Here is an 11,390-nt window from a genome sequence, read left to right on the forward strand (position 1 = left end):
GGGCTCTAGCCAATCTGCCCTGGAGGAAAATTCCTTCCTGACCCCAAACATGGCGATCGGTTTCACCCTGTGCATGCGAGCCAGGATCACAGTGGGGAAAGGACCCACTGGTCACTATGGTTACATACCCTGTCCCACGCCCCTCCAGGATAGTGTCTGTGTCCCAGCACTAACCCGTCTCCAGGGCTTTCTTCTTTGCTTCCATCCCAGCAGCAACTTTTGAACATTATGTGACAAGCAGGTTCGCCACCTCCTAATAAAGATGAATCCCCTGACATCTGCCATCCCCCTCACATCCTCTTAGCTCCTGAGGTGTGTAATCAGCTGTAACAAACCCTTTGGCACAATATAAGTTATAATGAGCCCTAAAAAATTGCTATGCTCATTTGTTAGACTTACCAAATGCTGCTTACCTCTCCATAGAGCCAGTCCTGGTGCTTTATTGAATGAAGGGTCTTTTTCCTGGTTTCATATTTTGAGATCCAATCATCCTTTCAGGTGTTGGATCTGTTCAGCTCCATTCCTATTCCTTTCTACTCAAATCCTGAGCACCTGTAACTCTTCTCCTGAAAAGACAAATCAGCTTCACAAACTACTTCCTGGAAAGCAGAGCTGTAGCTGTAGAGATCAGCATGTGACAGGTAACTTGTTTGCTTATGATCAGTTTTACAGGCCCACAAATGTACACAATGCTCCATGATCTGTTCCATTTGGTAATAAGAGAATCCTAAATACTCACCACCTTGTCAGTGATGGTCTGCTGCACTGTGGGTTTGAAACTTGATGGTGATAAGTGATTGTCTTCCCATTCTAGTCAAGGAAGGCAACTTTTTGCAGGTCTGGCAACATGTTTTTTTTGTTAAGTAATGACTGCTTATAATCCTCAATCCCCAGGAGATCAGATCAGCTGCCTTTCTTTCACCTGAAGGGAAACCAGATCCATCAATTTCTCCAGTATGAGGGGAGTTCCTTACCTCTTGGTAGCAGTGAGGAGTTTTGCTTGTTTCCTTTCTGTAGATATCCCAGATCTTCTAGGAACTTCCTGAAGTTTTCACACCCTCAACGTTCAAATCAGCTGCATTTCTCTCATCTGAAAGTATGAGGATCTATTCATTTCCACTTGAATGTTAAAGAAATGTGCTTTTTTATTTTCTCTTACCAACTGACATGCCTGGTTCAGCTAGCTGGATTTGCATTAATTCCTTCTAGAACACAACAGCCCTCTGGTGTCCTTCCATCTGGAGATGCAGACCAAATAAATAGGTCACATTGCAAGTGTTGCTTTAGCATCTGATTCATTTGACAACCAGGGAAACTTAAATGCTTACCTCCATGTCTGATGTTCTGCTGACTTGATTCAGATTTGCGACTAGCTGAACTATTTGAAGTGGCTTTTTTTGTTTCCTTTTTTTCCTCCCCTTAAAATAACAGCATCTTGTCAGTGGAGTCCTCAATGGATTGAGCAGCTGGCAAGTCCATGTTGCTTTGTTTTGTGTCTGCTTTCGACACTCTCCCTGTGATAAGTGAGGTCATCCACAGTTTTCTCCCTGAAAGCAAAATCCACACCACTTAATGTACACATGGATGTTTGAAGACTGGTATTTCTTACCTCCTTGCCCAGGACAGCCACGCCACTGAGCCTCACTTCTCCCTGGTAGGAATGACCACCTGGTCTGTTCATATCTCAGAAGAAGAGCAAAATCTGCAATTAATGTTTGACAGAATTATTTATTATTACTCATTACCAGCTCTGAAGAGTCATCAGTGGAGAAAGTTTCTTAGCATCCAGATCATTAGGCTTCTAGAGCGTTTCAGTGCTCATCTACTTGTAACGTTCCACTGCAAGGCTTTGATTCTTAGCGGTACAGCCAGCTTCGCTGGTTAAAACCTGAAGCGTATAAATGGCTGTTTGCCTTTTTCTGAACTAGAAGTAAAAGATGCTTTTCCCTCTAGCCAGGTATCATTACCTGTCTGACTTCTTCCTTTTCTTAAATTCAACAGCCTCTTATCATGCTCCCTTGAAATGAAGGTCTTACTATTCACCTGCAAATAGAAACAGAGCCTTTAATTCCTAACCCCGTGCTGTGAGGAGGTGCGTTCCTTACCTCTTGATAGAAATGATCAGTTCCACTTATTCTTGACATCTGAAAAATAAGCAACAACGATCAATTAGGCACAAATAGAATCAGCTGGAAAACTCCTCTCTGCAAATGCAAGAGCAGGCTCAATGCTCCTCTTCACACTGTGGTTAGTTGCACTTGTTCTTTGAAATAACTTCCCTGTTACATCCTTGTAGGAACAAGCAATGGCCTTCTCTGGGAAGGAAAAAGGGAGCAGAGATCATCATCATCATCATCGGTTGAATTACCTGTTGAGATGAAAGGAAAGTAGTTGTAGCTCCCATATTTATTGCTTTATTCAGTACAGCAACTTCTCCTGCTCTTTAGAGAGACAAAAATTTCATCAGTTACATTTCTTCCACCTTAAAGTATGACCAGAACCATCGACTATTACAATACACCATTCCCATATTTCTTACCTCCTTTAAAAGGATGGATCAGCTAATTCCTTCCTGTAACTTACAGCCATGTGTCATCCTTGCATCTTGAAATATGACCTGCTGCAAAGATCAATGTTTGACAGACCGTGTTTTTGTCAGGCAACAAATGTAAATTGTCATTGGATTCATTTTGTAATAGTGAGTTTAAATACACACCTTCTGCGTGATGTGGATTGGTTTATCTCTTTCTCTCGATACAATTAGCTGTACTTTAAAAATCTAGTAGGTATAAGTGTTTTCCTTATTCTTGATTGGAACAAGTAAATATTTCTGTAACCTCAGAAGCTTTGTTTATGTATCTTGCTTTATTCTTATGGAACTGCTTGTAGCCTTTGACAGCAAAGGATAGATTCACTTCCTTCACCTGAAAGTACACCCAGATTGGTTAGTTTCCACTCCATTGCTAGGGGAAGGTGCATTCCTTACCTCAACCTGCAGTGATCAAATCAACAGATAAGAGGTTACGTTGCAGTTGGTCCTGAAAGGTAAGAACCAAGCTAATGCCAGCTCTCAGCTATGGCCAGTTGTACCCTTTTCATTTTGAATTGTACAAATGCCTGTATTGTTAACCCCTAGTAGCTACAACTGGCTGCTTTGAGTACAGCTTGACAAAGGCAATTGCAATTCTACCTTATGCTGAAGAAATCCGTCTGGGTTCTTACCCCCATGCACTTCTGTGCTTCTCCTTTCTTTTCTAGCCTCTTTGCCCACTCCTCTTTCTTTTCCTCTCTTCTGTCATTCCCCTTAGTTCCATGGTGTTTCTCACTAACTTCTTAGGTTCCCCCCCACACCTCCTCTCCTCCCTTATCAATACTTCATCCCTCCCTCCCCACCTTGTTTCCTTCCTCCTTACAAGAATACTTCCCTTCATCCTTCTGTGTCTCACGTTCCCTTCTTTAGCAATGGAAGCAAGTTGGTCCCAGAAGGCCCTGCTCCATCACCCTGGTCCCTGTACTCAGACCCACAGGCAGCAGCCATGTGCTCTGGGCAATAGCCTGGTGTGAAATGCTGCAGGCCCTGGGCGCTGACCCAACAATCCCTGCATTATAACAGTCACAGATCGTCATCATCACCTTGTCATTGGGGCAAAGTGACCTGTCTCATGTCCCTCCCCCCAGGGGAGCTGTAGGGGGAAGGCTCTGGCTGACGCTAAACTCTCAAATGAGTCAAATTACACTCCAGATCTGGAGTCACCAGCTGGGGCTGTTTGTGACAGTGAGTTCCAGGGTCATGAATGGCTCCTTTCCCTTACACAGCCCTCACCTATAGGGTGACCCGATATCCCTATAAAACTAGGACAATCCTGATTTTTGGGTCTTTTTCTTGTATAGGCTCCTATTTATCCCCCCTACCCCCTGTCCAATTCTTCACACTTGCAGTCTGGTCACCCTATTCACCTGTCTCCACCTCTCTGTCTAGGTCACCACCCCTACGGTGGAATGTTCCACTTCCATCACAATGGGCCAGTTCTGAGCAGTGCTGTGTTCCTGCATCTCCCTCTGAAACCAGTGGGAGCTGCAGGTGGGGTGACCAGATCTCCTGACTTTTATAGGGAAAGTCCTGATTGTTGGGTCTTTTTTTTCTTATATAGGCTCCTATTACTCCCCTACACCCTGTCCTGATTTTTCTCACTTGCTGTCTGGTCACCCTAGCTGCAGGTGCCCAGCTTTTCTCAGGACTAACCCTGTTGGCTGCATTTCATGGCACCGTGCTGTCCTCCATCTTGTGGTCTAGGCTGATCCCTGCAGACCCACCCAGGGACTGACAGCCAGCACCTCCTGTGCAGGGGTTTCAGTGTTAGCTGGAGATGGGCAAATACCAGAACCATCACTCCACCCTTCCATGATTGCTGGGGGCTCTGATAAAAGGACACCTGTTGTTGGCTGTATGGGCCCATATGATGTTCTGGCTCTAGCCAGGTAGCTGGCCCTGCAGACCTCAGTCAAACTGCCCAGAAGACAGACTCATTCAGTGGTAAAGGCACTTGGCCAGGTTCATTGTTGACAAAGCACTTGTATTAGCACCCCATAGACTCTGCATGGACACTAGGACATGTACACTCATGAGAATGGACCAGCTCAGTCAGCAGTGGGACTTTCCACTCCCCCCTTGGCCAGAAGTACCTTCTGTGACCCCTCTTTTATACCCTGATACAAACAAGTTGTGTATTGCCACTCTCACGTGCTTAGTTACCACCCTACAGCCTGGACGTGTTGGTTCGAACCCCAGGAGGGGTCAGTGTGTCCCTGTACCATCTTCGGGGAGCGTATTTATTCTATAACTCTGTAGCAGGGTATTCTTGTACTACCCTTCTGGACTGTGTTTAGTGATGAGCTAGTGCCTAGTATTTATTAAGAGTGTCTCTGTTTTAGCAACACCTGTCACATTCTTACCAAGTTCATGTACTGGACAGTGACATTGTAAGCAGGGCCTGACTCTGGCTGATGTTTGTTTCAGGCCTCATCCGGTACCAGGCTCTGTCTTTCAGGCTCTTTCTGCTACAACCCCCATATCCAAACCACCCCAGATTTGCCTTTGGTTTTCCCAGCAGCTGAGTTTGTAAAACCAAGACCCAAATGATCTCCCCTTCTGTTCTGCTGTAGTATTGGGATCACTTACAAACAAGGCTGGAGAGGCCCTCCCAGCTCACCCCTGTAACTTGGGTTGCCTTGAACTCCCTGCTCTGTTGCTCCTGCCCTGGGGGTGAGGATGAACTCCCATTGATTTCCACTTGGAGACACCCTTGCGCTCCAGTCAGCATCAAGCCCCAACCTTGCTGGCCTGAAGCTTTCTGGAGGCTTTATAGAGTTTGCCAGTGAGCAAAGAATGAGTGCCGCAAACTAGTTCCACTGCAATAATTTGTACTTCACTGGGTGCTTTGGGTTCAGTCTGTGATGATGTAAGGACAATGTCTGTCTGTGAGAAGTGGAGATGAAAGAGTTGTTTAGCCATGTTGTAGAGGGGAGGTTAATGAGAGTTAGAACTGAAGGGAAGGGAGAGGGAAAGACAGATCTCTCAATCGTCTCTGATTATCTCCCTCAGAAACATAATTCCATAAAACATAAGCAGGAAAGAAGATGGAAGTAAGCAGAACACCACTTCTACCAGTTCAGGATGTGTCCCAGTGTTCCTTATGACCGATTTATGGAAATATTGGACACCGAGGTTGATGCATAGGGCATATTTATATCGTTACCAAAATCCTTCTTGCTGAAAAGCAATGAGTCACTGGAAGATCTGATGACTGTTGCATGAACAAACTCCAGAAAGAAAGAGGGCAGAATGGACAAAGGAAGGGGTGGATAAAAGGAGGAAAAAATAAAAATAACTCAATTTAAACTCTCAAGGAAAACAACAATAAAACACTCAGAACTATAACAGATTTTGGTTCTAGCACTTGTGACAGGTGTCAGCTTTTAACGGTTTAACTGCAGCCAGCAGCTCTTAGCACCTTAGCTCTTCTCCCGTTCTCAAAGGCGGCTGGAGCTCAGGGAGACTAGGAAGGTCCAGAGGCTGAGCTCTGACATGGTGCTCAGTGGTCTCACCCTCTAAGTCCCTTGTTACCTGAGGCTTACAACACTGGGCAGGTAGCAAATTGCTGGCATTGCCCAGTGATGGTCCATTGTTCCTGTACCAGCCAGGTTCCTTGCTGTGATCCCACCTCTCACATGTAGGTTCCTGTGTCAGTTGTTTGCTTTCTTCAGAGATGTGAAACCCTCTTCCAAGTACCGAGCAGCTGTGACCTCGCGTGGGTGCTGCTGATCAGTGTGTGGCTGAGGAACACATCCTCCCCAACTTTGTGCCCCCTGTCTGGGCATTTCTTAGCCAGCACGCTGGCAGTGACAGTCCTGGGGCTGCACAGACTGGGCAAAGGGGGTGGGGGGTTAGAAGAGTTCCCGTTAAGAGTGGGACCCCTGTAGAAAATGTGCAGTTGTTTGTCTAATAGCTGTTTTCTTTGTCCCTTCAGTTTCAGTGCTGCTCTTCCCCATGCTCCAATCTCACTACCCGCTTACAAAGAGGAGCTGCATTGAACAGGACTGGAGTCTGGGGGTTAGGTCCAGGGAGGGGAAGGGGACACTAGTTATCTGAGGAAAAAGTGAGTCCCATCAGTCCTCTCTCCCTTGGAAGATGACAAACTTCTACTGTCCCTGGGGTCTGGATTCTCCCCGCACTGAGCCATGCTGCACAGGTTCAGAAATGAGGGTGCGTAGGGAAGCCGGTCTGGCAGCTGGATAAACACACTGCAGTGTTCCTTTGTTCGGGAGAGGTGAGGGGTTCATGGTGCTCTGAAACTCCAGCAAATCATACAAAGGGGCAGTGTCTCTTTCTTTCCCTGTGCTTTTCCCTGGTGTTAGGCAGACACAGAAGCAGGATTTTCTGGTGATGCTGGCGCAAGTGGTGGTCATAGTTCACATTTTCCTTTGCAGGGCAACTCCATGTGCTTGATGAGAATATAGTCAGTTTCCAGTTGAATTGCCTCCCAGTCTTGTAAGCACATTTCAACAAATTTATGGTGTAGCAGAAGTTGAAGCTGGGTCTTGATGGATAAGGGCAGTACATATCTGCTTAAGCCACCCTCACAACCGATCAAACCCCTCCATTCAGTGATATGTGGAGGGATGATCATTTGCAGAAACATCTCTCTGGCACAGAGTGCCGGATCTCCTCCACCCCATTGGAACGCCATGTCCCTGTTCCATGCTTGTACCTTGACAACCTCTGTTTTCTCCAAATGTTGGCCAGCCTTTAAGGAAGAAATTGTAAGCTAGTAGCATTGCCCCTGGGATGAACTGCCCCTCTCCTGCCTCCAGAGAGTCTATGAAAAGTCTAAATTTTTAAAGACCTTAGTACACGTATCTAACTACCAGTAGACTCTGCTCCTTCCTCGTGAGCTGCAAAAGCTGTCTGGGAACCAAGGATGATCTAACAGTCACATTCCTGGAATGCTGAAAAGTATCAATATTGTGGCCTCCTTCAGCAAATTATGACAAGGGGGAAGATTTCTTGGTTTTTTTCCACAGGAAAAAAAAACATATCATGCTACCCTTGTCTCTGAAATGGCAGAGCCTTCAGCTCCCTGGAGGGAAACCATTCTGCTAGAAGGGCAGGAGCAGCACCCCAGAGACAGACGGAGTAGAACTCTGTAGCACCTGGTTATTGGCATGGACAGAAGGAATCAGAAGCAGTGATGGTGTCCCTTGAATAGGTATGTGGACAGAGTTGGCACCAGGGTTGGTAGCAGGGTTTGGTTCTTAGGTTTGGTGTTTTTGTTGTGTTGTGTGTAGTTGCTGGTGAGTATTTGCTTCAGGATGGGGGGCTGTCTGTTGGTGAGGACTGGCCTGTCTCCCAAGGTCTGTCAGAGTGAGAGATCGTCCTTCAGAACAGGCTGTAGATCCTTGCTAATGCGCTGGAGAGGTTTTAGTTGGGGGCTGTAGGTGTCAGCTAGTGGCGTTCTGTTACTTTCTTTACTGGGCCTGTCTTGTAGTAGGTGACTTCTTGGTACCCTTCTGGCTCCGTCAGTCTGTTTCTTCTCTTCACCAAGTGGGTATTGCCGTTTTAAGAACACTTGATAGAGATTCTGTAGGTGTTTGTCTCTGTCTGAGGGATTGGAGCAAATGCGGTTGTATCTTAGTGCTTGGCTGTAGACAATGGATCGTGTGATGTGGTCTGGATGAAAGCTGGAGGCATGTAGGTAAGTGTAGCGGTCTGTAGGTTTCCGGTATAGGGTGGTGTTTAGAGTGCTAAATAAGCAATGGTCACATAGTGTCAAGGATGTGGATCTCTTGTGTGGACTGGTCCAGGCTGAGGTTGATGGTAGGGTGGAAATCATTGAAATCTTGGTGGAATTCCTTAAGGGCCTTCTTCCCATGGGTCCAGATGATTAAGTCATCAATGTAGCGCAAGTAGAGTAGGGGTTTCAGGGGATGAGAGCTGAAGAAGCGTTGTTCTAAGTCAGCCATAAAAATGTTGGCATACTGTGGGGCCGCGCAGGTACCTATAGCAGTGCCACTGACTTGAAGGTATATATTGTCCCCAAATCTGAAATAGTTGTGGTTGAGGACAGTCACAAAGTTCAGCCACCAGGTTTTCCAGGATGGTACTATGCTGTTCCTGATGGCTTGTGGTCCATCTTTGTGTGGAATGTTGGCGTAGAGGGTTTCTACATCCATAGTGGCGAGGATGGTGTTTTCTGGAAGATCACCAAAGGATTGTCACTTCCTCAGGAAGTCAGTGGTGTCTCGAAGATAGCTGGGAGTGCTGGTATAGGGGAAGGGGCATTCCCTAATGGAGAGACTGATAGAATGGGTGGCCAAACAAGTTTTGGGGTCCATCTGCTAACTCGCTGCCCCTGACTGGGAGGGGTCTGCAGGACTCCCAGGACCACATCCTCCACTAGCACCCAAAACCTTACATATTCCAGTTAGTCCTTTTAAATGTTATCATTTCCTTGACCTGTGTGAGGTCCCTCCTTCCCAGCCATGATGAACATAAGATATTTTCAGGCTCAGAATTGGGGCCCAGAATCCACAGCACATGCATTGGAATGATGTAACTAGTTTGACATGAATGTCATGAAAATTGTTTTCCTTACAGACCCGGCTTCTGGAGTCAAGAGGATCAGTGTTGAGTTCAGCCTGCATTCTTAAAGAAAAAGTAAGTTTCTGGCTGTCGTGTGACCCCAGTGCACCCTAAAGACTCAAAGCATAAGGCAAATAAAAACAACACAAAATTTACTAACTTGTACATAATCTCATTGTTTTAAAGCCAATCTCATGATTTGTGGTGAGCAGGACTCATGACTGTTGAATATTTGGGGTTGGCAATACTGTATCTTACTGCAAATGCTTTTCTGTCTGTCCCACACCCACTGCCGCTCCCCACATGGGTTGCAAAAGAGCCAAAGTCCCAAGAATGGGGAAAGTGCAGCTAGTGTGACGTGCTTACAGACCCCATCGTTATCTCCAAATGTAGCGGAACTCGCAACACAGATAAATGTCTTTGCAGCTTGGTTGACATGCAAAAATATGAATGCAATTCAAGCACCAGTACAGGCAGCTGCCACCACCCTGTGATTAAAAGGCCCTTCCTAGCCCCCCACTTCCCAACCTTGACCAGTTTCAGACTTAGTAGCAACTAGTGCTCCCTGATAGCCACTAAGTGCAGTTAGCACTGCAGACAAAGAACAGTTTAAAAAAAANAGGAGAGGAAAGGGGGAACAGGCTTTCTTGGAAGGGAGGGGAAGTACCAGACCCTCTCCAAAGGTTGGGGGTGGGGGCAGGTGAGCTCCTCATTCTAGAAGGAGAGGTTGAAATCTGAGCATCACAGGGAAGCACACTATTGCCAACCCTTGATCTTAAAAAAACATGAATCCACCTCCCCAAAATCATGAGATTTATCTTCATGTTTTTGACCCTTTGCAGAGGTCACATTTTCAAGCTTTCCTCTGCAACCATGAGGGCTAGAAAGTATTTTTTGTAAACAAAAGCAGAGATTTGCGTGTAATCCCATGACTCTAGGAGCTGGGCCTCTCACTTCGTCCTGTTTGAGCTCCTTCCCATGCATGGGGTGGACCAACACTAGCTCCCGTGAGCTGCATCCTGTCACCGCTGGCTGCAGGATGAACTCAAACAATGGTTTTAGTCAGTTTCACTTGCAGCCTGTGGTGTATGTACCTGCAAGGCTGACATGTGTCCTTTTGCACTTTAAAAGAAAAGCAGTGGCCCCCTTAATCTCTCTGCCGCTGCCTTTCCTGGGCATTAGTTCAAAGTGCCTGTAGTTACTGATTCGCAGGTTGTGATTCCCTGTGGGATGCTCTACCTTTTGTTCATTGTTGGTTTCCTCAAACTAAAATTAGATCATTCAGACTGAAACACTCTCTGCATTTTGAAAGTCACCCAGTCCACTGTGCAGACCCCAGAGCAGGAACTCGAGTGGCTCAGAGAGCCTGGGTATGTGCTAGAAACTTACAGACAAAACATCGTTTCTGTAACAATCTCCCTCACACTCTCTCCTCTCCCTCTGTGTGTTAGGGGGCATTGCACATACCTTCTGGAGTAGGGACAGGGGATGTTAATGCATTTCCTCTGTCATCAGCCCTTTGAACTCTCCCCGCTCAGAGAGGTGCACATATACTACTTCAAACTGGATTCTCCAGGGACTAATAGACAAAGGATTTTTGGGAAAATAGCCTGGTTTTAAACTGGCTCAGGGCCTTCTCCAGCCAATGGGCAAGACCCCTGGTCCACAGAGGGCTCCAGCCCTGAGGGAAGGGTTGGAAGGACAGGGGGCTTGTCCAGACCTGGTGAACAGCGAACCCCCTCAGACTCTGTTCACTCTCAGCCACCGGCATCCAAAGTCAGGCATGGCTGAATTCACTAATGTTACGCCCCGCTAGTCACGAATAGACACAGGGCCACACCCCCATATCCCTCAGTCCCACCTTTGCACCCCAGAGCTGTGCATCGTGTACTGCTCAGGACCCCCTGAATGGTGTCAACTCATTAAAAGTCCATCGTTCCACCAAGGGGTGATGAACATGCCCCAGCCTGTAATGTGAGTAGAGATCCCCCGAACACACCAGCCAAAAGCAAGCTGGCTTAGATAAACAATGAAACAAGCTTATTAACCAGAGAGATTTTAAGTGAGAGAGGCATAAAAGTCAGCACTGGTTAGAAAAGAAAAGATTGTGGTTGTATCCTAACTCTTAAACTTTACCAAGATGAATAAGATTTGAAAGCAAAAAGGTCTCTCTCTTCCCAAAACTTTCCGCAGGCCATACTGACTGCGAGGCTTTCCGGCCAAGACCCCTTCCTCCCCCATCCCCTCCCAC

General features: G+C 46.6%; 1 long non-coding RNA gene across 1 annotated transcript; it reads right to left on the reverse strand.

Moving 5' to 3' along the window:
* Positions 1-23: 23 nt before the first annotated feature.
* On the reverse strand, positions 24-1,559 carry LOC116823878 (uncharacterized). Its single transcript, XR_004373523.2, has 3 exons — positions 1,329-1,559; positions 975-1,090; positions 24-566 (listed from the first exon to the last, which is right to left on the reverse strand). It is a non-coding gene; the product is annotated as an uncharacterized LOC116823878 (long non-coding RNA).
* Between the last annotated feature and the right edge of the window lie 9,831 nt (positions 1,560-11,390).

This window comes from Chelonoidis abingdonii, chromosome 19 (assembly GCF_003597395.2).
Source record: "Chelonoidis abingdonii isolate Lonesome George chromosome 19, CheloAbing_2.0, whole genome shotgun sequence".
Taxonomy (NCBI): Eukaryota; Metazoa; Chordata; order Testudines; family Testudinidae; genus Chelonoidis; species Chelonoidis abingdonii.